Source organism: Mustela erminea, chromosome 8, assembly GCF_009829155.1.
Source record: "Mustela erminea isolate mMusErm1 chromosome 8, mMusErm1.Pri, whole genome shotgun sequence".
Lineage (NCBI taxonomy): Eukaryota > Metazoa > Chordata > Mammalia > Carnivora > Mustelidae > Mustela > Mustela erminea.
Genome location: NC_045621.1, coordinates 64,117,218 through 64,140,905, shown reverse-complemented (window position 1 = coordinate 64,140,905; position 23,688 = coordinate 64,117,218). Strand labels below are relative to the sequence as shown.

General features: G+C 42.0%; 1 protein-coding gene and 1 long non-coding RNA gene across 4 annotated transcripts in view; both read left to right on the top strand.

Moving 5' to 3' along the window:
* Window positions 1–23,688, top strand: part of STK39 (serine/threonine kinase 39) — a 304,821-nt gene that overhangs the window by 140,727 nt on the left and 140,406 nt on the right. The gene's annotated exons all lie outside the window — the stretch shown is intronic.
* Window positions 139–14,718, top strand: LOC116597728. Its single transcript, XR_004288760.1, has 3 exons — window positions 139–876; window positions 6,808–6,817; window positions 14,707–14,718. It is a non-coding gene; the product is annotated as an uncharacterized LOC116597728 (long non-coding RNA).

Here is a 23,688-nt window from a genome sequence, read left to right as displayed (position 1 = left end):
TGGGCTCCTGGGTGGCTCAGTGGGTTAAGCTTCTGCCTTTGGCTCAGGTCATGATCTCACTGGGCTCTTTGCTCAGCAGGGAGCCTGTGTCCCTCTCTCTCTCTCTGCCTACTTCTCTGCCTACTTGTGATCTTTCTTTCTCTGTGAAATAAGTAAATATAATCTTTAAAAAAATAAATATGTGAAAGTTATACATATTGATTTCTTCAAATTCCCAGCCTCTCACTAAAGAAGAGGAATTCTAGAAGGAGAAGCAAACTTTATGCCCTCTTAAGTCTTTTAAATTCTGGAATATTAGAGTGGAAGTGTTCCATCATTTTTTGACTAGAGGGAAAGATCACTTGAGAAAGGCCATTCTCCAAAAGCGGGTCACAGAGTGCTGCACGATGGGACCACAACGTCCCCAAACTGTTTGTGCTCTTGACTTAGAGGCAGTGACATGTAACTCCAGCAGTTACGAATGGGGCTCAGTAATGCCACAAGACATCTTAGAAAGTGTGATTCCCATGAGTAGTTTGAAGTGGCGTGTACGTTCTGTAGGAAGTGAGATTATTCCAGTGTTGTTGAAACCATTGTGTTGGAATGAGGAAGAGAAAGTTGAAAACTGGTTTGATTTGAAAATGAACATGTGTTTGCTGTGTACATTGGGAAACACTAAGCTGCATTTGTAATAATGGCCTTATTGGTGCCCGGGCGTGAGTTAGCTGTAAAGGAAATGATGCTTGGACCCTTTGCCCGAAGTTTAGAAAAGCAGGACAGTTTTTGTTATGTGTGGTCACAGGACATAGTCACTGTGAACAGTGTTACGGTAGCTCTTACCACTTGGTGGATTAATAAGGAATGTGAAAATGAATAAAATTCCCAATAATTCCCATTGTGGGTAATAGTCAACATAACTGTGAGGCAAAGAACAGAACCCATCTTTCACAGAGCCATCTGTGTGTCACAAACTCCAACATAGGTGCATAGATGTGAAATGATTTGTTTTAAGGTCGAGTCATAAATCGGTGAATCCAGATTTCCTTTATCTTGTGGCAACTCCTTGTTAAGAAATGTTCAAGCTACTTCCACACTTAAGTGGTTTATGGCTGACAAACAGAGGTGGTGCCAGCCATACACCCAGTGTAATGATCCTAATGTCTTTTAGGACAGATGCTTTCTTCTTTCAAGTAGGCGTATGGTAACTGAAGTGACACATGGTTCTGGAAATCTCCAGATTCATGAAACCTTTCTAAAAGTTTCTCTGTAGCAAACTGTATTTCAGATGAACTGCCCCCAAGTTCAAGACCTATGAGTTTTTAAAAGACCAATTCATCATGTTATGAAGTTACTCATCCGGGAATTAGAATCAGAAAGAAAAAAGAAAAAAGAAAAAAAAAAGCGAAGTTTAGAGTATTTGAGACTTAAGGCCTGAGGGTAAAACCACAGTTACCTCCTGATTTTCAGCTTGATAGCCATGAAGTTAACTAAGGATTATTTAAAAGGTATTTGTAAGCAGAGTCACTAATGCTAAATGGATAGTTCTGGCAAAATAACCAACTGAGATAATCTTTAAAATTTAAAGATGTGTCATTCAAAACAACTGCTATCCTCCGGGTGACTCCTCTGTGGTAAACATCGCAGTCCTCAAACAGGGAGCTGCCTCACACCCTCTTCCCCACCTTTTGAGTGAGTTCTTACACCGTCATGAATTCCACCTTGAGTCCAGGATTCTGGATTGTTGTTTAAATTTTAACCCGGTTGCAACTTGATCTGAGGTGTAATCTGTTCTTTTAAATTGAGTGTCAACACATGTATGTATAGTTAATAGGAGAGGAAGTGTTAACAACAACAGTAACAATAACAAGAATAATAGTGATAATAGCTGATGTTTATTGACCTTGAACTGGGCCAAATACTGTGCTAAGTGCTCGGGTGACATTTTCTTGCTGAATTATATACTCCTCGTGAGGCAGGTGCCATTAGATCTTCGTATCACAGACAAGGAAACAGGTGCCTAGAGGGTTAAGTCATTTCTCCAGAGTCTTCCAGGTGGTAAGTGCTAGGGTTTGTTCGGAGGTGGTCAGACTCTGAAGCTAATGTTTTAAAGTCTTATGCAATCCAAACTCTACACTGGATATCGTTACTTTAAAAATATGTTAGAGTTTTGTTATATTACTCTTCTCGAGCCCTGTACCTGAGGACTGGAAGACAAGCCTGCCTTCAGTGGAAACCCTTATTTTCTTTAAAGGAAAATAGAATTCTTATCTTGGATTTTGGTGCTCAAGTCAGATTCTGGAATAAATATAGCCCTTCTGTAGAACACAGCCAAATTAATTTCTCCCAGAATTGGAGTCATCACTCACACAAAGTCTTGCCCTTTCGATTATGAATCCTGCAAACCTTGGCCTTAAGAATCTCAATTAAATGTGTTGAGCTGTATGCAGCCCTTCCAAAGACACCACCGGTATTTCCTGCCCATAGGCGCTCCTCTAGGAAAGGTGTCTGCCTATTTAAAACTTTCCTTGTCATTTTCCGGGTTTCCTGGCTACACCTTGTCAGCCCAAGCTTGCATTTGAAATTGACCTACAAGCCCAGACTCCCTTTGCCCAAGACCCGTTAATTTTATGCCAGTTAGATAATATCCCATAGTGGGGATTTTCTGAAGGATGCCTGCTGAACCAAGAGGGCAGTCTACCTTTTGGAGACTTCATCTGCCAGCTTTTCATTTTATGAAATGACTTCAAGGTACTTGTGTAAGGGCTAGAACTGGTTTGCAGTTTGCTGAATCGTTGAGTTACATTGTCCCTAATGGAACACAGGCCTCGTTTTGTTCCCAGTGTATACTAGGTTGGAGGAGAGCTTGGGGGAGCTGTGAAATTTGTTGGAATGAGTAGGGTGAACAAAGTTCTCTTCCCTTCTCAAGATAACAAATTTTCTCTCCAGTAACTAGAGGTTATAATGAAGAAACACTTCTGAAAATCCAGCCTGCCTACCATTTCAAGGATTGCCTTTTTGAAATTGCTTTTGACATATTTATCTGCCAAATTTGTGAATATACAGTCTTAGTTTTTACCGACAATGCCCCCCAAAAAGTAACATATTAGACAGTTCCTTGCCTTACCTTATTTCACTGAATACATTTCTACATCTGTATGTGACTTCCTCATTTTTTATTGCTACTTAATCTGCTATTGGAAGGCATAATTTCTTTAATCAATTTACTGTTGTTAGACATCTCGGTGTCTCCAGACTTTTGCAATCACAAACACTGCTTCATTAATTATTCTTGTATACATATTGTTTTACATGTGTTGAAGTTTTTCTGTAGGAAAAATACTCCCAGGTAGAAATACGGTCTCAAAGGGTGGCTGTGTCTGAAATTTGACCAAGTTGTCCTGTAAAATATCCTGGTTCTTCGAACCCTCATCTCCTTCTCCTGTTAGGTCAGAGTGCTGAGCTTCAGCCAAAGAAATCTGGAGCTCTAATTAGTGACCCTGAAAACTAGGATACAGATTTCCACCACTGTGCTTGTTTCCTGAATTTCTGGAAACGTGACTTCTTTCCCTTGCATTCCTTACCTTCGCATGTCCCACCCAGACTCACAGGAAACCGGTCTCTTTTGGGCTCACACCTTCATAGTTCATGTGGCTTTTCTTTCGTGAATGTTTATGGTGTGCAGGCGCCGAACTCATTTCCAAACTCCCATTTTATACTACTTGCAACTTAAATCATTTCTTTCCCAGTGTTTGGCCTTCCTCGTAGGATTATCAGCTGTTTGAGAGCTCTTAGTTTTCTCTTTCTCATTTTGTATTCCTTCTTAATGTCTAGGATATTGCTTTGCAAGTTGTGGGATTCTCTTTTAATCTTCTGAGGAAAATGGATTTATTTGATAAAATTAATATATGCTTATTATGAGGAATAAAATGATTTAGGAAAGTGCCAGATAGGTAAAGACTTCCCAAAATACCCTAATCCAGAGACAACATCCTTCCAGCTACTTCTTTATGAATATACGGACGTGGGGACGCCTGGGTGGCTCAGTCGGTTAAGTGTCTGCCTTCGGCTCAGGTCCTGTTCTCAGGATCTTGGGATCCAGTCCCATAACAGGCTCCGTGCTCAGCGGGGAGCCTGCTTCTCCTCCTTCCACGCCCCCTGCTTGTGTTAACTCTCTTGCTGTCTCTCTTTCTGTCAAATAAATAAATAAATAAAATATTTTAAAAACATGAATATAGGGACACCTGGGTGGCTCAGTGGGTTAAGCCTCTGCCTTTGGCCCAGGTCATGGTCTCAGGGTCCTGGGATTGAGTCCTCCATCTGGCTTTCTGCTCAGTGGGGTGTCTGCTTCTCCCTCTCCCTCTGCCTGCCTCTATACCTACTTGTGATCTCTCTCTCTTTCTATCAAATAAATAAAATCTTAAAAAAAACCATGAATATACATACATGTATACAGATAGACAGGTATTGTTTTACACATGGCCTCACACTGTTTCCACTTTTGGATACCTTGCTTTTCCTCAGTGGAAGATTGAGACCTTTCCCCTATGGCAACTGGTGTGGTTCTATATGATTTTGAATGGCTACATAGTAGTTGTATCTATACATACATCATGGTTTACTAGTACTGAACAGACTGACTTTTGTGGTTGGTAGTTTTTTGAGTCAGTGTTTCTGCCCCTACTAGTGCAATTATCTCCGTAGGTATGGTAGAATCTTATAAAAGAATGAGCTGCGTTAAAGCATGGGTGCCTGCTGTAGGATCTACACAGGCACTTTAATAAGGGAAGAAGGTTTACTGGAATGTTGAGTTTGTTTTCCTAGGCCTCTGTCAAATTCTATTAGATAGTGGTAGCCTTCAGTAGCAGCATTCAGTCATCAAAAAGTATCAAGAAATTTTATACATAAATAAAAGGGAAAAAAATCTCAGATTCTCTAGGAGAAATAACCTTTGCGTGTATTTATGAATGTACAAATGAGTCACTGCTTTCTTCCTTTTATCCTGCTGGGCAGTGACTGCCTGTCTTTCGGTTCCCCAAACTATTTGGAAAGCTTGTCTAATTTAGAATATTATAAAAGCGTTTTCCTTCCTGCCAAGATACAGAGAAAGGCAATGTTATCTGTTTCTTGGAGAATAGTTTGCTTAGAAAAGTACACAATCTAATGAAAGGACCTGCAGCTGTAGGCTATTTTAAAATCTACTTGAAAACATTTTGGTGTGTTTATTTCTTTGCTGCTCCACTTCATTTTGAGAAAGATTTGAGATGGTTTACAGAGATAGAAACAAAGGGCTAGATAAAATTTATTTGATAGTTGGGGAAAACGGGGTAGGGGAAAATATGGAGGGAAGGAAATAAGAAGCCAGGAGTAAGGTTAGTTCACATAATGCACATGAAACATGAATTTGCTGTGTTTGGATATGGGGGCAATTTTGTATGTTTCCACCACAATGGTAAGTCCTGTGCCCTTGCTTGAAAGTGGACCTCAGATCTGGCCCTGAGCCAGTGTGATGGGATTGTAACTTTATCCTTATTATGATTAGAACACAAACCTCCTACTCAGAAATCCAAATATTCCTGATACTGAGGCCAAAGAAAATTCACCTAGAGAAGAGGTTTTTTTAAACAGTATGTGTGTCTGAGCCCAGATCCCAGATAATCACACCTGCAAGGACCTCGAGAGGCTTGCTGTTCAACATTCTTAGGGTCCAAGGGGGTGCAGTGTCTGTGTATGACTTTGGCCTTGAGTCAGGTGCTTAACGTCTCCAGTCTAGTTTCTGGAGTACCAGATAGGGACACCAGTTGGTCCTTACCTCCTAAGGTTGTCCTAAGAATTAGATAAGATGATGCAGGGGAGTAGAGCACAAATCAAGACCACAGAGAGCTACCACTTCACCCCTGCTAGGTTAGCCAGCAGCAGAAAAACAGACCAGCGCCGGCGAGGGTGTGGAGGAAGTGGAACATTGCGTTGCTAGGGGGAGTGTAAGTTGGTGCAGCTGGTGTGTAGAGAAGCCTGGCGGTTCCTCAGAAGGTTAACGTATGACCCAGAAGTTCCACTCTTAGGTACGTGCCGAAGAGAGCACCAGAGTAAACACAATGTTTACAGCAGCATTATTAATAAGAGCCAGACTAGAACCAATCCAAATATCACCAGCTAAGGAATGGAAGGAATGATTTTACTTCTATGAAATATCCAGAACAGGCAAATCTGTTGAGACAGAGGTTTGGTTAGTATTTGCCATAGGCTGAGGCTAGGGTGAAATGTGGACTAATTGCTGATGGGCATGGGGTTTCTTTTGGGGTCATAAAATTTCTTCTAAAATTGATTGCAGTGATGGTTGCACCATTCTCTGAATGTACTAAAAATGCTTAACTTGCACACTTTAAATAGGTAAATTGTATGGTGCGTTAATTGTATTTCAGTGGAGTTATACGTGTAAAAAAGATAACATTGGGCAAAGTTCTTAGTAGAGTATAGTAAGCAGTATAATATGCAAACACTCGATAAATTGTAGGCTTTTTCTTTTTGATCCCAGGACCCTGAGATCATGACCTAAACTGAAATCAAGGGTCAGACACTTAACCGACTAAGCCACCCATGTGCCTCTTATGTAGTTCTTGATTTTTTTTTTTTTTTTTTTTTACTTCAGTTGACTTTCATTTGGTCTTGAACCTTTCCACTGTAAAGATTTTTAAGTCTCCCAAATGTGGATGCAATATAAACCTTGAAATAGTCAGCAAAGTTTTCAATTAACTGTGATAAACTGTTTGAAAAATTGATTCATGGTCCTGCCTAGTATTGACTTTTCAGAAACTGATTAACCCATCCAAGAATTACTCAGGTGCTTTGCTTTTTTCCCTTTTTCTCCGGGTGGCCAGTCTTTGGCCATTCCACTTTCCAAACTTTTCTACCTGAAATAGGCTGGACAATCAAAAGCAATGGGGACTTCTGTCTCTTAAATTTTCTCAAAACAAATTTGGTATGACTAGAATTTGTTGTGTTGGTGTGATGTGATATTTAGCTTTTTTATTGTAATTTTTTTTGTATGTTTATGTTATGGTATTAAAAACAAAACCTTTCTTTGGCTGCTGCAACTGGGTATTGCCACACTATGTGATGTGAAGAAATTATGAAGGTCACTGTCAACCTGGTATTCTCAAGTCAGTGAAATTGACATGGTTTTGGATAATTTGAATTATATGATTGGTGTAGATTGATATTAAAAAAAAAACTTACATTATCAACAACCTGAACAGTATGTGTATTTAACCTTGTGTAAAGTTTAGTGTCTTAAAAGATAAAGCTGGGGGTTTGACAAATGAAAGTAAAATGGAAGCTTTCTGAAAACTAGTTTTCAGGAACACTCAGTTTTCCAGAACAGCTCTTTCTTCAGAAGTGTTTGGGGAATAATGTGATAAGGACCCCTCTTTGGAGCATAAAAGTAGCCACCAAATAATAAACATCAATATAAAGTTAATGAAGATGAACTCTTCACGTTAACAGCCCCAACTCGGTTTGGATTGGTAAGTTCGCTCCATTAGATATTAAGGCACATGCTGATGTGTTAGCTTACTATTGATTATTATCAGTTGGTTATCAATTGCTGCATAATGAATCACCCCAAAACTTAGTGGCTTAACTCAGTAACTGTCAATTTATCATTGTGTCTTATGGTTCTGGGGCATGACTGGGCTTAGTTAGGCAGATCTTGCTTGGGTTCCATCGTGTAGTTGCAGCCATAAGTGACCGGTGGCTCTTTGAGGCTGGCCCACTCACGGGCCTGGAGGCAGTTGAAGGTGGCTGCTGTCCAGGACGGCAGTGGGCTAAATATCTCCACATGGCTTTCCATGTGGTCTTCCTTTTCTCCAGCATAGTGACTGGCTTCTAAGAGTGAAAGCATGGTGTACGATGGGAAATCTGGTGATCCTGTTGGAAAACACTGTCTGTGCTGTCACATTTTCAATAAAAGACAGTAATAGGAGAAGGAGACAAAAAGAAGGAGAAAGAGACGAAAAGAAGTAAGGAAGAGAACCCCAGGGGTGGGTTAGAGTGTGGAACAGTAAGCATTGACAGCCAAAATGAAAGCAGGAGATAAAGGTAGGATACATCAGGTCAGATGGAGATGCAGGGGAGGCAGGACAGAGTTTCTGATGAGTTGGGCATCCCTGACACTTAACTGAGCCCACAACCAAAGGAGCTACGTCTGAGGGTGCGTCCTTCACCATGTCTGGGGCGGGAGTACAAGGCCATTCGTGTTCAACAGGTAGGAGACAGCAAAGCCGCTCCCTAGGTGCCCCAGTAAGCTGACCAGGATAGATTATGGTCAAGTGTAGGAGGTGTAGTATCAAAATCACCTGGTGATCGACAGGGACTTCTAGTTTTCCTATAAGATGAAATCAAAGATACTAGTATAAAATGAGAGTGCAGATCTTGAGTGAGAATGGATACTTACATTGTCCTTTTCCACTCCCTCCTTCTGTGGCAACAAATATTTATTTTGGTTATGAAAGTATGTGGACTTGGGGTGCCTGGATGGCTCAGTTGGTTACATACCCAACTCTTGATTTTGACTCAGGCTGTGATCCCAGAGTGGTGAGATGGAGTTCCATGCTGGGCCTGGAGCTGCTTAAGGGTCTCTCTCTCTCCCTCTGCCTCTTCCCAACTTCCCCTTACCCCCTGCTCATGTGCATGTTCTCTCTCTGACTCTCAAAAAAAAAAAAAAAAAAAAGACAAAAAACTAAATAAAAAAATATGTGCTTGGTTAAAATAAAATATTAAAATTTAACATAAAATATGTGTGCTTGATTAAAAAAATCAAATATTGGGTGCTTACAGTGTACTAGGCACATTCTAGGTTGGGGTGTTTGACTAAAGAAGAATAAAAAAGAGTAAATCTAGTAATCACTTTGTATTTTTTTTTTTTTAAGACTTATTTAATTATTTTTGAGAGAGAGAGAGAGAGATAGTGATGGGGGGTGCCAGAGGAAGTGGGAGGATCTCCAGCGGTCTCCATGCTGAGTTTAGAGCCATGCTCATGACCTTGAGATCATGACCTGAGCCAAAACCAAGAGTCAGAGGCTTAACCAATCGTGCCACCCAGATGCCTCACTTAGCACTGTTTTACACAATTGTTTTATTTACTGTACATGTATTCTGAGAAAGGGTTAGTGTTAGCTTGCTCTGAGGCCTCTGGAAAATCATTTGGCTTCCACGAGACTCCATTTTTCAGACTCTATAATACCTGTTTGCCTAGCTCTTGTTGGTATTGGAGACATGTTTATAAATGAAAATCATGCAAGGCAGCACTTAATAAAAGCTAAATTTTAGTACCATTATAGAATGTGATTTAGTCAGCTGTTCCTTTTTAAAAAAATATTTATTTGAGAGAGACAGATAGTGAGAGAGAGCAGGAGCAGGAAGGAGAGGGGGAAGCTGACTCCCTGCTGAGCAGAGAGCCTGATGCTGGGCTCCATCCCAGGACCCAGATCATGACCTGAACTGAAAGATGCTTAACCAAGGGAGCCATGCGGGCACCCCGAGTCAGATGTTCTTAAAAAATCACGTGACATACTGGTATACAGTCATGTATTTAGTGATTGGGTGCATTCATTCATTCCGCTAATCCTGGCTGAACAATTGGAATGTGCCAGGCTCTGGGATACAGTGAGGAACAAGCTGGTCAGTCTCTGTCCTGTGGAACTTACCTGAGGAGGGCTCCTTTGTGAAAAAGATCTGAAAATGTATTAAGACTTACTGAAGAGGTGAAATGGGTACATGAGCAAGGAGATTGTGCCCGTTTTCAGGAGGGAAGCTTCTATTTCAGATAGATGTGTCTTGGAAAGGGTTTCGGGTAGCTAAAAAGCCATCAACAGTGATGCGGTTAGAACTGTCATTTTCAAAACGGTCCTGTCTGAGTGCAGTATGTTGCCTGAAGAGTTTCCGAGTGCCAGTGGGAGAGGTCTGCGTGGTGGTCCTTGTGAACTCTGACCCAGGCTGGTGCTGGGAGCTGTAGTTTAGCGGGACAAGGACACACAGTACCATGTGGTAAGAAAGGGTTCTAGAATAGTTAGTAGTCTTGTTCTTCTCTCTGCCCTGTGGTATTTTGGGTACAATTCTATCTCTCGCAAGATCTTTTTCCTGTGCTCACTGATTTGACATATATATTTATAAGAGTATAATTCAGAATATAAATATGGAAAAGGTCTCATGAGGAAGTTTATCTTTATCTCAGACATTATATCATTAATACTTTAAATCTCATTATAACATTGTAACCTGAGTGCCACATCTTTCTTCCTGTATAGAGACCTTAGAGAAAAATTAAGGCCCGATGCCATCTTCACCCATTTATTATCCATGTTCATGATGGTGATCTCAGATATCCAAAAATAGTTACATTAGACCACATAGTTCTAAGGAGATAGGTAAGTCTACAGGAGGTTTTAAACTTCACATATTTGGATGGGATCCACAGTAGTTCATTCTCTGAGAACTGAAATTGAGAACATACCCACTTAATGGTTTTTCTAGAGTAGAATTCAGTACAAATCAACATCTTTGAGCACATACTAGCTTTTGGGCAGTGTACTAAAACTTCTACTCACTTTATGTCATTTGTCCTTAGAATAACCTAACTGGGTAGGTATTAGGGTGACAGGTGATGAGACCAAGGTAATGACATCCAGTGAACGATCAGGTTGGAACTTGGGTCACCTCTGTCTTATGCAAAAGCCCTTTTGTTGGTGACTGTCATGTTGTAGGGTCACCCAAAGAGTCTCGCCTCATCCTTGTTCTTTTCTTAATTTCCTAAATTTTCAGTAATAAATGTGAATCAATTTTGTATTCCAAAAAATCTCAACCAATACAGTTTCAAACATGTGTTGTAATACCATTAGATTAAAAAAGGTAGGGGCGCCTGGGTGGCTCAGTGGGTTAAAGCCTCTGCCTTTGGCTCAGGTCGTGATCCCGGGGTCCTGGGTTTGAGCCCTCCATCGGGCTCTCTGCTCAGCAGGGAGCCTGCTTCCCTTCCTCTCTCTCTGCCTGCCTCTCTGCCTCTCTGTGATCTCTGTCTGTTAAATAAATGAATAAAATCTTAAAAAAAAAAAAAAGGTAAAAATATCTTTTTGGGTGTGGTGTGAAAAGTAGACAACTACCTGACCCTGAACTATAAAACTCCATATTTAGCAATTAAATAGATATTAATAATTGATGTTTAAAAATTTTAATATCTATTAAAATAGATATTAATAATTAATGTTTAAAATGCAATGGCCGTGTAAATATTAATGTTTCTGCTTCAGTTATTTTTCCTGAGAATGTAACACTTATTGACATAAGATCTTTAGTCCCAGATTCTAAACTGATTTTGTTTCATTGTGAACATGATCAGTGAATTGTCTTTTGACAGGGGCGAGGAAATCACACCCTTCATCTTTGTAGGCATTCATGTTTACAGAAAGGTGATTTTGAGGAAGTTTGGTGACTAATGGAAAAGAGCTACTCTGAGTGACTGGTAAACTTAGGAAATGTGTGTGATGCTAGTTGGGATTTGAACTTTTTCCCCCTTTTCTTTCTCTTCAGCCATAATTTGGTTTTAGAAGTAGGGATCAGTACTGTAGAAGACGATTTGGGTAATTAAATAAGTTAATGTTAAGCTGTTTCTTTAGTTTTCTCCCTCTTCGCCCCATGTCCCCCACCCCAACACCTATTCCTGAAAGCTCCTTTCTTTTTGGCAGTAAGCTTTTCCCAGAGAGCCATTAGAAGTTTTGCCTCTATGGGTCTTGAGCAGGGCCTGAAAATTTAATAAATGACCTAGGTAAGGTTTATGATCTGGCATCTTTCTGGGCTAGAGTCAAGCCTGCATGAAGAGAACTAGAAAACCTGCATAAAGCTGGGTTGAATCCAGGATGTGAAGAGGCTTAGATCACTGGGACATGGTGCTATAAGCTATGGGGAAGTATGCTGTGTAAGCAGGGAAGCCGCTAGAAAAGTTGAGTCGGAAGTGGTGGAGAGTAGGGGGCAGTCCAAAGGAGGAGATATGGGGTGGCAGAGCTGTTAAAGACATCTAGGCATGGGGTCATGAGAGTATGAACTAGAACAGTAGCAGCAGTGTGGGGAGGAAAAAACACGATAAGTACTGTTGAAGGGCCAGACTTGAAAGAACCTGGTAAGTGACTGGGTGTGGAAGGGAAGGGCACAGAAGGGGGGCAGCAGAAATGTTTTACGGCTGTAGAGACAGGAGGATGGTTGTGGGGGCCCTGTCATGGTGGAAGATAGATGCCAAGACTGTTGGCATCTATTTGAGTTTGAAGTTCCACTGGGACCACCATTTGAATGTGTCCTATTCACCAAAGGGTCTGTGTAAGTATCTCAGGAGAGACTGACTGAAGAGAGCTCTATTTAGCAGTTTTCTCCATGGGGGTGATTGTGGACATCATGTGACTGGATGCGATTGCCAAGGAGGACATTACAGAGAGGATAGAGAAGTCCTGGGGGAATAGTGATGGGCCAGGCAGAGGATGGAAAGAGCTGTTAGATGAGAAAGAGAAAGTGCTGTCCCAGGAAACAAGACGGTGGAGGTGGTCAGCAGTTCTGAATTTCAAAGAGAGTAAGGACAATGAGGTCTTATAAAAGGATATTGGATTTAGCTCACTTTTAATAGTAAGAGGAGATGCTGGACAGTCAGATTTAATGAGTAAAGAGATGATGAGGAAGTACAAATGGGTGATTTTTCAAAGTTTGATGGTAAAGGACAGGAAGAGACTTTCATAGCTCAGCATGTGAGAAGATTTTCAAGGCCAGTAGAGACTTGTGTATATTCAGAAGCTTAGTGTGGAAGAAAACGAGGAGTGAGGTAGGTGGGTCACAGGAGATTCTAAGGGGCAGCGATTCACCAAGATAGTTACTCATTGGTGGACCCATACTTTCCATGTATCAAGTTCCGGGACTGTGGTAGAGCTACAGAGAGAAGACTCCATCTTTTTCTGTGAGTAATCCAGGAGATGAATGAAAGTTGACAGGATGGATTAAAGTCTGGATGACTTGGGGTTGGAGGCCTCATAGACAAGGAGAGGACTTGGTCAAGAGACAATGATCAAGCAGAATAAATACTGTGATAAAATGGTAGACAGAGCACTGGAGCAGGTAGAAGAGGGCAGAGGGTGAGGTGGACAACGGCTTCATTCATTGAGGACATGGGGTTATACGTATCCTGCATGGGGTATGTGGCAATCTTCTTCCTTCTCCGGAAAGCAAGGGTGCTTATCCCCAGTGGGGGACCAGCATGGGCAAATACTTGGGAATGCATTGGAAGAACAATTGTCTGTATGACTGAAGTAGAGGGAAGATATTCAGAGGTGAGACCAAAGGGGTAAGGAGGACCCAGAACAAAAAATGTCTTATGTGGCCTGATGAGGAGTTTAGCTTTTAAAATTTTTTTTACTTTTCTTTTTTTCCCCCTGAAAGCTCTGGGGAACTGTGATAAGAATTTAAGGAGAGATGAGCAGTGATCTAGTTTGCTTTTAGAATGTTCCCCTTGGCAAAAGTATGGTTTAGAGGGACAAGACCAGAAGCAGCAGCCAGGTGGGTAGGCTGGTGTTCACTCCAGGTGAGGACGGGTAGGGATTTTAGGTAGCAACCAGAGGACAAGTAGAAGAGATATTTAGGAAGCAGAGTTGACATGACTCAGTGTTTGAAAGGTTTCCTTGGGGATGGGAGGTTGAGGGGTTAGTGAGGGATAGGAAGATTTTGGGAAAAGCTGAGGTTGACCTGTTTTCTGAGGTAGAGACTATTTGGAAGGTAGGAAGAAACATTCACTGGGGCAGATAATGAATGTTCTGAATGTGTTGATTTTGAAGCACTTGTGGGACCCCTTACCTCAAATGGAGATGTAGAGTAGACCAGTGTACTTGTCTGCAAATCACAAGAGGGTGTAGCCCTGAGGGAGAAACATGGACGTCCTCAGCACAAGAATGATAACTGAGACCAGTGTGTGCTCAAGATCTAGGAGCATGTAGGCTACACATACATAGCCTCTTGACTCAAGAACTAATGTTTCATTTTCAAAATTTCTGGGTGCCTTTTGCCATTTAGTTCTATCTACAGGTGAGCCATTGTGCTCTTTTTGGGATGAGGCAGAAAATGGGGGGGAAAATGATGGTACTCCAAAATACTGAGTTTTCTACTGATTAAAAGATGTGATGAGAGGATTAGTACCTCAGAAGAGGAGGATCAGATTCCACAGGGAGACTGGAATTCCATGTGAAACTCATTTATGTGTCTACACTTGCTCTCCCCCAGCCCTTACCAAGGACTCAGAAGCTTTGAATTAAAAAAAAAAAAAAAAACCAAAAAACCAAAAAAACACCATGAGAATATACAACTGGTTTATTTCTTGGTTTCTTTTTAAAATCAGTGGTTGATACTTGTTTGGAAACTACATGATTAGAATATATAATTTTTCAGAATCTTTTACAGGAAAATCTGTGTTACTTATTTCACTGCTCTGGCAATCTCTTTTTAGTACTAAATGAACTAACTGAAATAGAATTTATGGCCCTTTTCAGTATTGAATGGAAGCACAGTTGAGACATTTCCCCAGAAATAAAACTCCTGTCTGGAGCATTTTTATACTGGGGCCCATGATAGCTTTTATTTATTACTGAGAATTAATTTTCCCAGTGATGTAAAGGACATGAGTGTTATCCCTGTGAAGATGTTGTTTCCTGTGAGGAATGGGAAAATAATGGAGCTCTTAGGCTGTCTTTTTCATTGAAAAAGCAACATCTAGAGCAGAACTTGGAGCAGTGGGTAGGGTGGCCAGCTTCACCAGACCCTAATAAGAACTGTCCAAGACCGAAGACTGAAGAGTGTGGGCTCTTTGCGGATCTCATGTAGATCCTCTTTTAGACAAACAAGCTGCAAAAGGCTGTTTTTTTTTTGTTGTTGTTGTTGCTTAGTTTTTTTTGTTTTGTTTTTGTTTTGTTTTGTCTTGTTTTTGGCGTGAGAGTGGGACAAGATTGAACGTAGGCTGATACTGAATTCTACTAAGGAATTATTGATGATTTTGTTTGTGGAAATGATATCGTGATCATGCTTTAAAATGCCCTTACATATGAGATAGTGACCCGCAGCAGTGACAGGTAAAATTACAGGGTGGCTCAGAGTTGCCTGAAAAACACTGAAGCAAGAAGACTGGGAAATGAAGGTAAGATCACAAGGCAGAACGCTGATAATCGTCGAAGGTGGGTAAATAAGGTTCATTTTACCATTCTCACCTTACGTACATGGATGAAGAGTTCCATTAAAGTGAAGCTTAGCAAATGGAAATACAGTAAAATGTAGTAGCCTAGAACAGCAGGGGGTCGAAGGTCTGTTTCTCACCTGTTTCTGATCCTTCTGCGGCACGCATGCCACTCTTTCTGCATGTAGGATGATAATCTTCTTGCCTTTCAGGCCCACAAATCAAGGAATACAGCACCACAGCTAGATCGCGTCTCTGTGGCGGTAACGCTGTGGCACCCGGGATGTGGGCAGTGGTCTGGGCAGGTCCTGTCTCATTCTCCTCAGGGGCTTGAGCCTCCCATGGAAATGACCATGCAGGGGAGTCCTTGTGCCCACACATTGTTGAAACTTTTGAATAGGTGAGACTTGGGATGACAGCTTGGGTAGAGTGATCTATAAAAAGAGATGGGGGGCTTCCCGGGTGGCTTAGTCGGTTAAGCGTCTGCTTTTGGCTCAGGTCACGATCTCAGAGTCCTGGGATGAAACCCCGTGTTGGGCTTCTTGCTCAGCAGGGGGTCTGCTTCTCCTTCTCCTCCCTTTCACTGCTCTGGCAATCCCTTTTTAGCACTAAATGAATTATTGAATGGAATTTGAATTGAATTGATCTCAAATAAATATAAGTAAAATCTTTTAAAAAATAAAGAAAAAATAAAAAGAGATGGAACGGGAGAGAGAAATTTAAATATGAAGCATGTTTCTGCGTTGAGACCTTATAATGCAGTCATTGACTCTTCTTATCAGTTCAAACTTGTGCTGGAGCCAGACACTTTACTCCTTCAAACCCAAGCGTAAGTTTTGTGTGTGTGTTTTCCCAGCTAAACTCCATCTGAAGTCTCTGCCCTTTGCAGACAGTGGGATTACAAAATGAGTTGGCTACAAAGGAAACGTGCTTTCAGCGAACCAGCATGGTCTTGTTTGCTTCTTTGAATTCCTCCCAGCATGGTAGGATAGTAACGGGTCGTCTCAGAGGCAGATGGGCCTGTCCATTTTGATCGTCAGCTTTGGTGTTATTTGGCATTTGGAACTATGCCTTCCCTCTCAAGATTTTCAGATGCTTAGAGGATGGCCCAGAATTTTCTTGACACCAGCTGTTGCGTTGCTTAAGGAGGTAGCATAAAGTAGGCCCGTTCACCTCCCTGTGCGCTGTTAACCACGTCACCGCAGCAACAGGGGCCGTGATGGCAAAGGGTAGAAGTTGTCTGAGGACATGAAGAAAATGTTGGAATAGCTGGTTGAAGTGTCTTGGCTCAGAACTTCCCTGTGTCTTTACGTTCCAGCCTAGGATTATTTATGGGATCCAACTAACATTGCTTAAATGTCTGTGATGCACTAGTAGTCTGCACTGGGTGCTGATTCACAGAGCAACGTTTTTTGTTCAAAGCTGCAAACTCCAGTTATGTTCTGGATCTGGGGATTACCTAGACGGGAGGTGTGAAAAGGGCTTCAGGAGGTCATAGGTTCTTAACTTGCCTTTCCCCTCATATCCCTTCTGCATCGCTATGATGCTAGGTCTCCAACCCCTGCCCTCCCTCTCCACGGGGAATGGTTGGAGAAAGATGGGCACAAGTTCTCTCCCGGTTACAAGGTTTGCTTTGGCAAAGCTCTTCTTTTCAGAAGAGAAATGTTATTTATCCATTCAGCATATATATTTTTGCTACCTACTATGTACAAGGTACTCTAGAAATAGAAAGTCTCACAACAGACTTAACTGCATGTTACCCCCCAGGGCACATGCTTTCCCAGCTCCAAATTTCCTTATGCGCTGGAACACTTTCTTAGTATCTTTGGAATTTTGTAGCAAAGACCAGAAGAAAAAAGAAACAATGGGATCCATTATTCTGTAGACATATTATGGAAGAACAGAAACTCACCTGCCTGGTGAAGACAAATGCAAAGACAGGGCATTAATAAGCACACGCTCCTATCATTACATTTCCTACGTGTTAAAAAAAATGTGATAATCGGTTCACTAACCAAACCCATAGTTTCTTGTAATGGCGACTCTTCATTCCAGAATTTGTTACATAGAAATCAAATATTAAAAATGTTGGAAATCTTACGTTTTTATTGTAATAAATGCAGGGGAATGTAAGTTGATGTTCTTCTGACCCCATTGTCATGTCCAAGTTTCAGAAGGTTTTTTTCTCTCCTTCTCCTTTTTTTAAAAATCTGTTAAGCAGCTTGTCTTTTTATCGTTCCCTCCCATCCTGGAAAAGTCGCTATCTTTGAACATTGTTTAAAAGTGGAAAGTAGTTCCTTTTACTTTCTGTATTATATACTTCAATGTTGTTTGAAGTTCTTTACACAACTTTCATTTCTAAATACTTGTTTTTTGAATGACAGCATCTCACATAATAAGGAAAAAAATTCGAATGGTGTAAAAGGGCATACCGGGTGACAAGGAGGGAGGGACTATGTCTTCCTCACTGCTGATATTCCTTTAGCAAAGTGTTCTTGGCCTCACTCTGCCCAGTGACTTACCTGATTGGTGAATTTGGACGGAGAAATCAGTTGTGTGGCCCACCCCTGCCCCTCCCTCTCTCCTGGCACGGGTCTGCTCACAGAGGGAGGTGCTTAGTCAGGTCACTGCGGCCCTGCTGTGTGAGGGAGCCTGCCGGTCAGCCTTGCTGAGGACTGGGTAAGGTAAATCTTGTCTGAATGCAGAGTCAGTGTGGCAAGGAAGGGGACTGGCTCAAAGTTGAAGCCACATTCTCAGTATCCCCTTTATAAGGAATAAGGACAGTGTTTTGACCTCTGTGTACTTTCTGGTCTTATTTCTAATTTAGTTCAGAACCAGAGAGGGGGAGAGGGATTTGGGGTTCCTTACAGTGAACAACTTAGTGAGAAAGAAGTTCACCCTCTCAACCTAGAAGCTGTCGCTAAGCCCTATAAATTCTTTCAGAAATGCTTTATGTGTATACAATGTACCTGAAAATGTGTATGTGTACCTACCTTACTTTTTTTTTCTAAATCTTTTTTGAAAAGATTTTATTTATTTATTTACTTTAGAGAGAATGAGAGAGAAAAAGCATGAACAGAGGGAGAGAGGGAGAAGCAGACTCCCTACTGAGCACGGGTGCAGTGTGGGGCTTGATTCCATGACTCTGAGATCGTGACCTGAGCCGAAACCAAGAGTTGGACACTTCACCTACTGAAGGCATCCCTGTACCTTCCTTCCTTTTATGATGAACAGTTTTGGTTCCCTTCTAGCTTTTTCCACTTCGTATATTTTGATGATCTATTTGATACTTATTATTAGCTGCATACTATTCCATAAAATGGATGTTGTATTGATTTTACAACCAAGAAGAATAAACATGGTTCTGTTTGAGCTTCATGCCATGATGAACTGAAACTCTAAGGCTCCACTGCTGGCCAACAAGGATGGCGGCTGTTTGTCATGCTTTCATTTTCATACGGAAGAGCCTTATTATGTATCTCAAGGTGATGAGACTTGGTTTTCAGTAATGGAGGGCATACTGCAGATCTTCCGTGTAGAGACCTGGTTTTTCACAGAACCTGTTGCTGTCATTTAACTGGGAATTATAAGCTGAGTAATAGCTAAACATATCTTTAAGGCAGTTAGTAATAATTTTTATGAAGGAACTCTTTGATACTGACATCTGAGCTCTTCTAAAATGTTTGTATGAATGTGCATATTTTAAAAACCAGATATCTTAGTGAACTTATAATGTGACATTCTCTGTATCACATTCTAGGTAAGAGTTACTGAGTCTATAAAACTGCATCCATTTGGGGTATCTTCTGTGGGTGGTTATGCCCTGTGCAGATGTAGTCATTGCCAGGACATTTCCAAGATGGTGGTGTTGATTCTGTTACTCTGAGTTAACATGAAGCTTGTTTAACCAGTAACTATACCCTAATCTTTATGTTAGGTGTTTTTTTTTTTACAAGGTACGAATCCAGTCTGTATTAAGTTATTGGTAGCTTGTATCATCCTAGTAATTTCCAATTTTACTGTCCTTTTTGTTCAACTCCTTCTATTTCATCTGGAGACGTTGACATATCCCCTTACCAAAAACCACTGGATGCTATTACTGGTTTGGCAGTCCTGCAGCTAACTAGTCTTTTGTTTCTCAGTACCAGTAGGCTGCTGCATTTAGTGGGTGTGGGAGTTAGGTTTCAATCAGAAAAACAGAACCAGTAGGAGATAAATAAAAAGATTTTGTTTGAGGACCTTGCTTTTTCTGATTGGGGGCAGGTGAGGCACGCCAGATGTCCGTGGGGCAGGCCATCGGGAAGGGCAACCCCCGGGTCTCTGGCTTGGCAGAAACTGTTCTGGACAGGTGGAATTTCTTCCTCAGAGACGCCTCAGCTCAGCTGTAAAGGTCTTTTTCTGTATTACATCCAGCCCACCTCGATTATTAAAGAGAATTTCCCTTGTTTAAAGTCAATTATGGATTTTAATCATATGTGCTAAATGCCTTCACAGCAGTGCCCAGGTTAGCATTTGATTGAGTAGCTGTGGACTGTAGTCTAGCCAAGCAGACACTTACAGCCGGCCGTGCCAAGGATTCTCTGTTGCTTGTTTGAATTCTTCTGCTCCTAGTAGTCAGTTCAGCGTGGACTGCCTGGAGCTATAGGGCTCCTTTCTCTTTCCCACCGGTCCTGCAATGAAGTTAGTTTTGTGACCTCTTGCCGTCTCCAGGGCAGCCTCGCCTCTCCTCCAGTGCCAGACGTTTATTTTCTCCTTTTTACCCCCCTGTGGTTTTACATGAAGTGTATTTTCTCATCTGTGTTATTTGTCTTACCGGGACCGAACGTTCCCATTGTTTTCTTTATTAGCTAAAGTTACAGATCAGCTTGGCACCCATTCCAGCAGGAGCTTTAATTCTCAAAGACAATGGCTGCAAAATTGGATGCTACTTTCCTGGCTCCTAGCTGTTGTCATTGTTCTTTGTCACCCTCACTTGGGGAAATGCCATATTGGAGGTTTGATAGGATGAAAGCAGAATAAGAAATCTAATTGCTTCTCTGTGTTTTGTGCTGCTTCCTCAGAATAGCTCCCTCCCACCTTCCAGAACATTCTCTTTCAAGACATTGCCCTTTCATGTTGGATGTCCAAAGTTACTAAATTCCATTATCATTATCTGAAGAGCAACATTTATCAAATTTGATTCCTTTCACATTAGAAAATGTTAAAGCATTGTAAGAAAGTTGCTACAAGTGTGTCCTTCCCTGAACTAGCCCAGTGTTTTGAATTTGTTATTATTGAATTATTAAAGTCTTTGTTTCTCTAGAACTTCTTCTAATTGCCTACAGAACATTTTAATATCCTCATTCCTTTATTCTGTCCTTTTATGTTCTAGAAAAAGGGAATGCCAAATTTTAGCAGAACTAGATAAGCATTGAATTCCAAGAGGTCAAAAAAAATGTTAATGTGAGTTACTGGCAAAAAGGTCCAAGATTTAGCTGAAGCCACTTATCTAAGATTAACGGAAAAGGACTTTTTTCTTTTTGGTGTTTTAACGAGTAATAACATGGTCTGATGGAAAAATTTTTAAGTATAAATTTAAATCTGAGTGTGCAGAAACTCAGAATGTCCAGAGTCAGAAAACACGGATCAAGAAGCAAAATACAGCAGAGTCTGTTATCTGTCTTGGTAAGGGGTTTCAAATGTGTCCTGCTAATTTTCAAAATGATGAAGTCTACAAAAATGAAAATTGAACAAATCACCTTATTACCATCCTTATTCTGATATTCTACTGCTGTGTAACACATCACCCTAAAACAACAGCCATTTTATCAAGTTTCTGTGGGCCAGGGCTTCGGGAGAGCCTTAGCAGGCTGGGTTCTGGTCTCCTATAGCTGCAATCAGGTAGCCAGGTGTTCCCTTCACGGCTCTGGGCTGGGCGTCCTGACAGCATGGAGGCCTATGGCACTCGGGCTACTTACACAATGGCCAAAGGCATCAACAGCAAGTACCCCAGTGAGCAAGAGGGAGGTTACCTCACTTTTCCTGACCTGGCCCTGGAAGTCACATCTCTTAGTTCTGCTGGCTGCAGAGGAGGCACAAACCCACTCAGATTTAATTAGAGAGCACTGGACTCCCATCTCTTGATAGTGGAATGAGAAGATTCTGGAAGAACACGTGGGACGGGAGGTATTGTTATGGGCATCTTTGGGAAAAAGCATTGTGCTGTGGTCTGCCCACTGGCGGCAGTAATGCACATCTCTCCCACACGCAAAATAACATTCTTGGACTTCCAAGACCCTCTGTCAGTCTCTTCCCATTATGGCCTCAGGCTCAGGCTCAAAGTCAAGGACCTGGCCGTCTAAATTGGGTCTGGGTAAACAAAGGAGGCTCCTCAGGACCGGTTTCCTTGGGTATAGGGCTTGAGTACTGTTCTCAGTTATCTGCTCATCACACACCCAAAACAAAACAGGAGAAAGGGAATTTTATTTTTTTTTATTTATTTATTTATTTTTTTTTTTTAAAGATTTTATTTATTTATTTGACAGACAGAGATCACAAGCAGGCAGAGAGGCAGGCAGAGAGAGAGAGAGGAGGAAGCAGGCTCCCTGCTGAGCAGAGAGCCCGATGCGGGACTCGATCCCAGGACCCTGAGATCATGACCTGAGCCGAAGGCAGAGGCTTAATCCTCTGAGCCACCCAGGCGCCCGAGAAAGGGAATTTTAAAGGCCTGCCCCAAAGAGGAAGCATGAGAGACATACAGGTCCCATAGTGATACTGGAATTTCTTGGCCAGGTCCACTACCATTTCCTGTTCTGCTGTTCTTTGGGGCTATTGGTTCCACTCTCTGGGCTCTTGGTTCTGCTCAAGTCAACCTTTTTTTTCCATAAGAAGAGCCAGTATTTGCAGCTGAGTCCTTCTCAGACTGCTTCCTGCCCATAAATTTTCGGGATCCGAAGACCCTTTTCATTGTGTACTCTCTTTTTAGTCTAACTTGGCAATAATTCCATAGTACAATTATCCAAAAAACTTTGTGGGTTTTCTGTGAGTCTTGTTACGTTCACAGCAGGAGCCAAGAAGACCCCAGGACACGTTTTCTGCCTTGGGCTCATCCGCAACTGCTGAGGGATGACCCCTGTCAGTTTCTCAGAAGCCTTGTCACTTAATGCAGAGTTTCCATACGGTATGCTTTCAGAAGATGCTTAGAAGGCCTTAAGTCTGTTTGTAAGTGTCTAGGAGGCACTGCCTTAGATCTTTCTGAAATCTCAAGAGACTGCCACACAGTCACACCCTAGATTTGATCCTTGCTGGGAAGCCTTTTCTTAATTTGAGAATTGCTTGACAACAGGAGAGGCTGGGAATGAGGAACGGTTTTATATGTAACAGTGTGTTCGTTGGCTTATCTCTCTCTGCTCACAATTTATCCCAGGCTGTGAGCAGAAGCCAGGTGTCACTTTAAGGAGGCTGCCTGAAAGTCTCCTTAGCTGGATCGCTGAGTTCATTAAGGACAATTCCATTCCCCACGTTCCCGTAGACAGCAGCATTACCAAACCCTGTCACTGGTGAGCGGGATCCTCTTGTCTTCCAGCTTCCAGTAACACTGTCCTCACTTTTTTTTAAGGCCTTACTGACAGCCTTCCTCAAACAGCAGACCATTCATTTTTGGGCGCCAGGAACAGGGGAGGGGCTCGTTGGGACTCCGGGTCCTCACGCCGTGGCTGTCAGAGTGGCGCCGAAGCACTTGTGTCTGGGCTTGGTCAAGGAGGCCAGGCGGCGGCCACTGGGCTTGAAGTCACTCTCTTTTAGGGGGATTTGTTGCCTGTCAGTAGGAGCTGGAACAATTAATAATACGTTTTTTTCCCTGGCCTTTGTCACCCTCCAGCCCCGGTTCCTCTCCTGCCCTGCTCTCAGGAATCCAAGTTTGATCATTCTCCCTCCTCGTGCCCACTTGAAAGCCTTCTGTGTCTTTCCGTCGTCTGAATTCTAAGCACTCTGACTTGCTGTATGACAGAGGGTGCAAACACACAGGCCACATTTATCCCACAGACACATTGTTTTTAGCTGCTCAGAGGTTTGTTGTTTTTACTTGACATACTTGTTAACATATAAAAAATCAAGAGCCTTCACATAAAAATCCAAATTATCTACTTCTGTGGAAGAATCCGCGGATCTGGCCACACGGGGGCTGCCTTTCTGTGGCCACGGACAGCTAATGCCTGGCGCTCCCTTCGGGTGGGACAAGCCCTTCCCAGACCACCCAGTCGTCACGGGGTCTGCTCCCCATTTCCCTTCTGGCTTCTCTAGGCCTTTGTATGTGCCATTCTTATCGTACAGTCTCTTCACACAACCTTTCCTGCTTTAATCTTAGCTGTTTCCTTATGCCTAGCCCCTAGACCCCAGTACTTTGTGACCCAGCCCCATCACCCGAGTGGGCGGAAATCAGTAAGTTCTTAACCTTCTCTCCAGGTAGAAGAGCGTCTCTGCTTTGTGTTTGG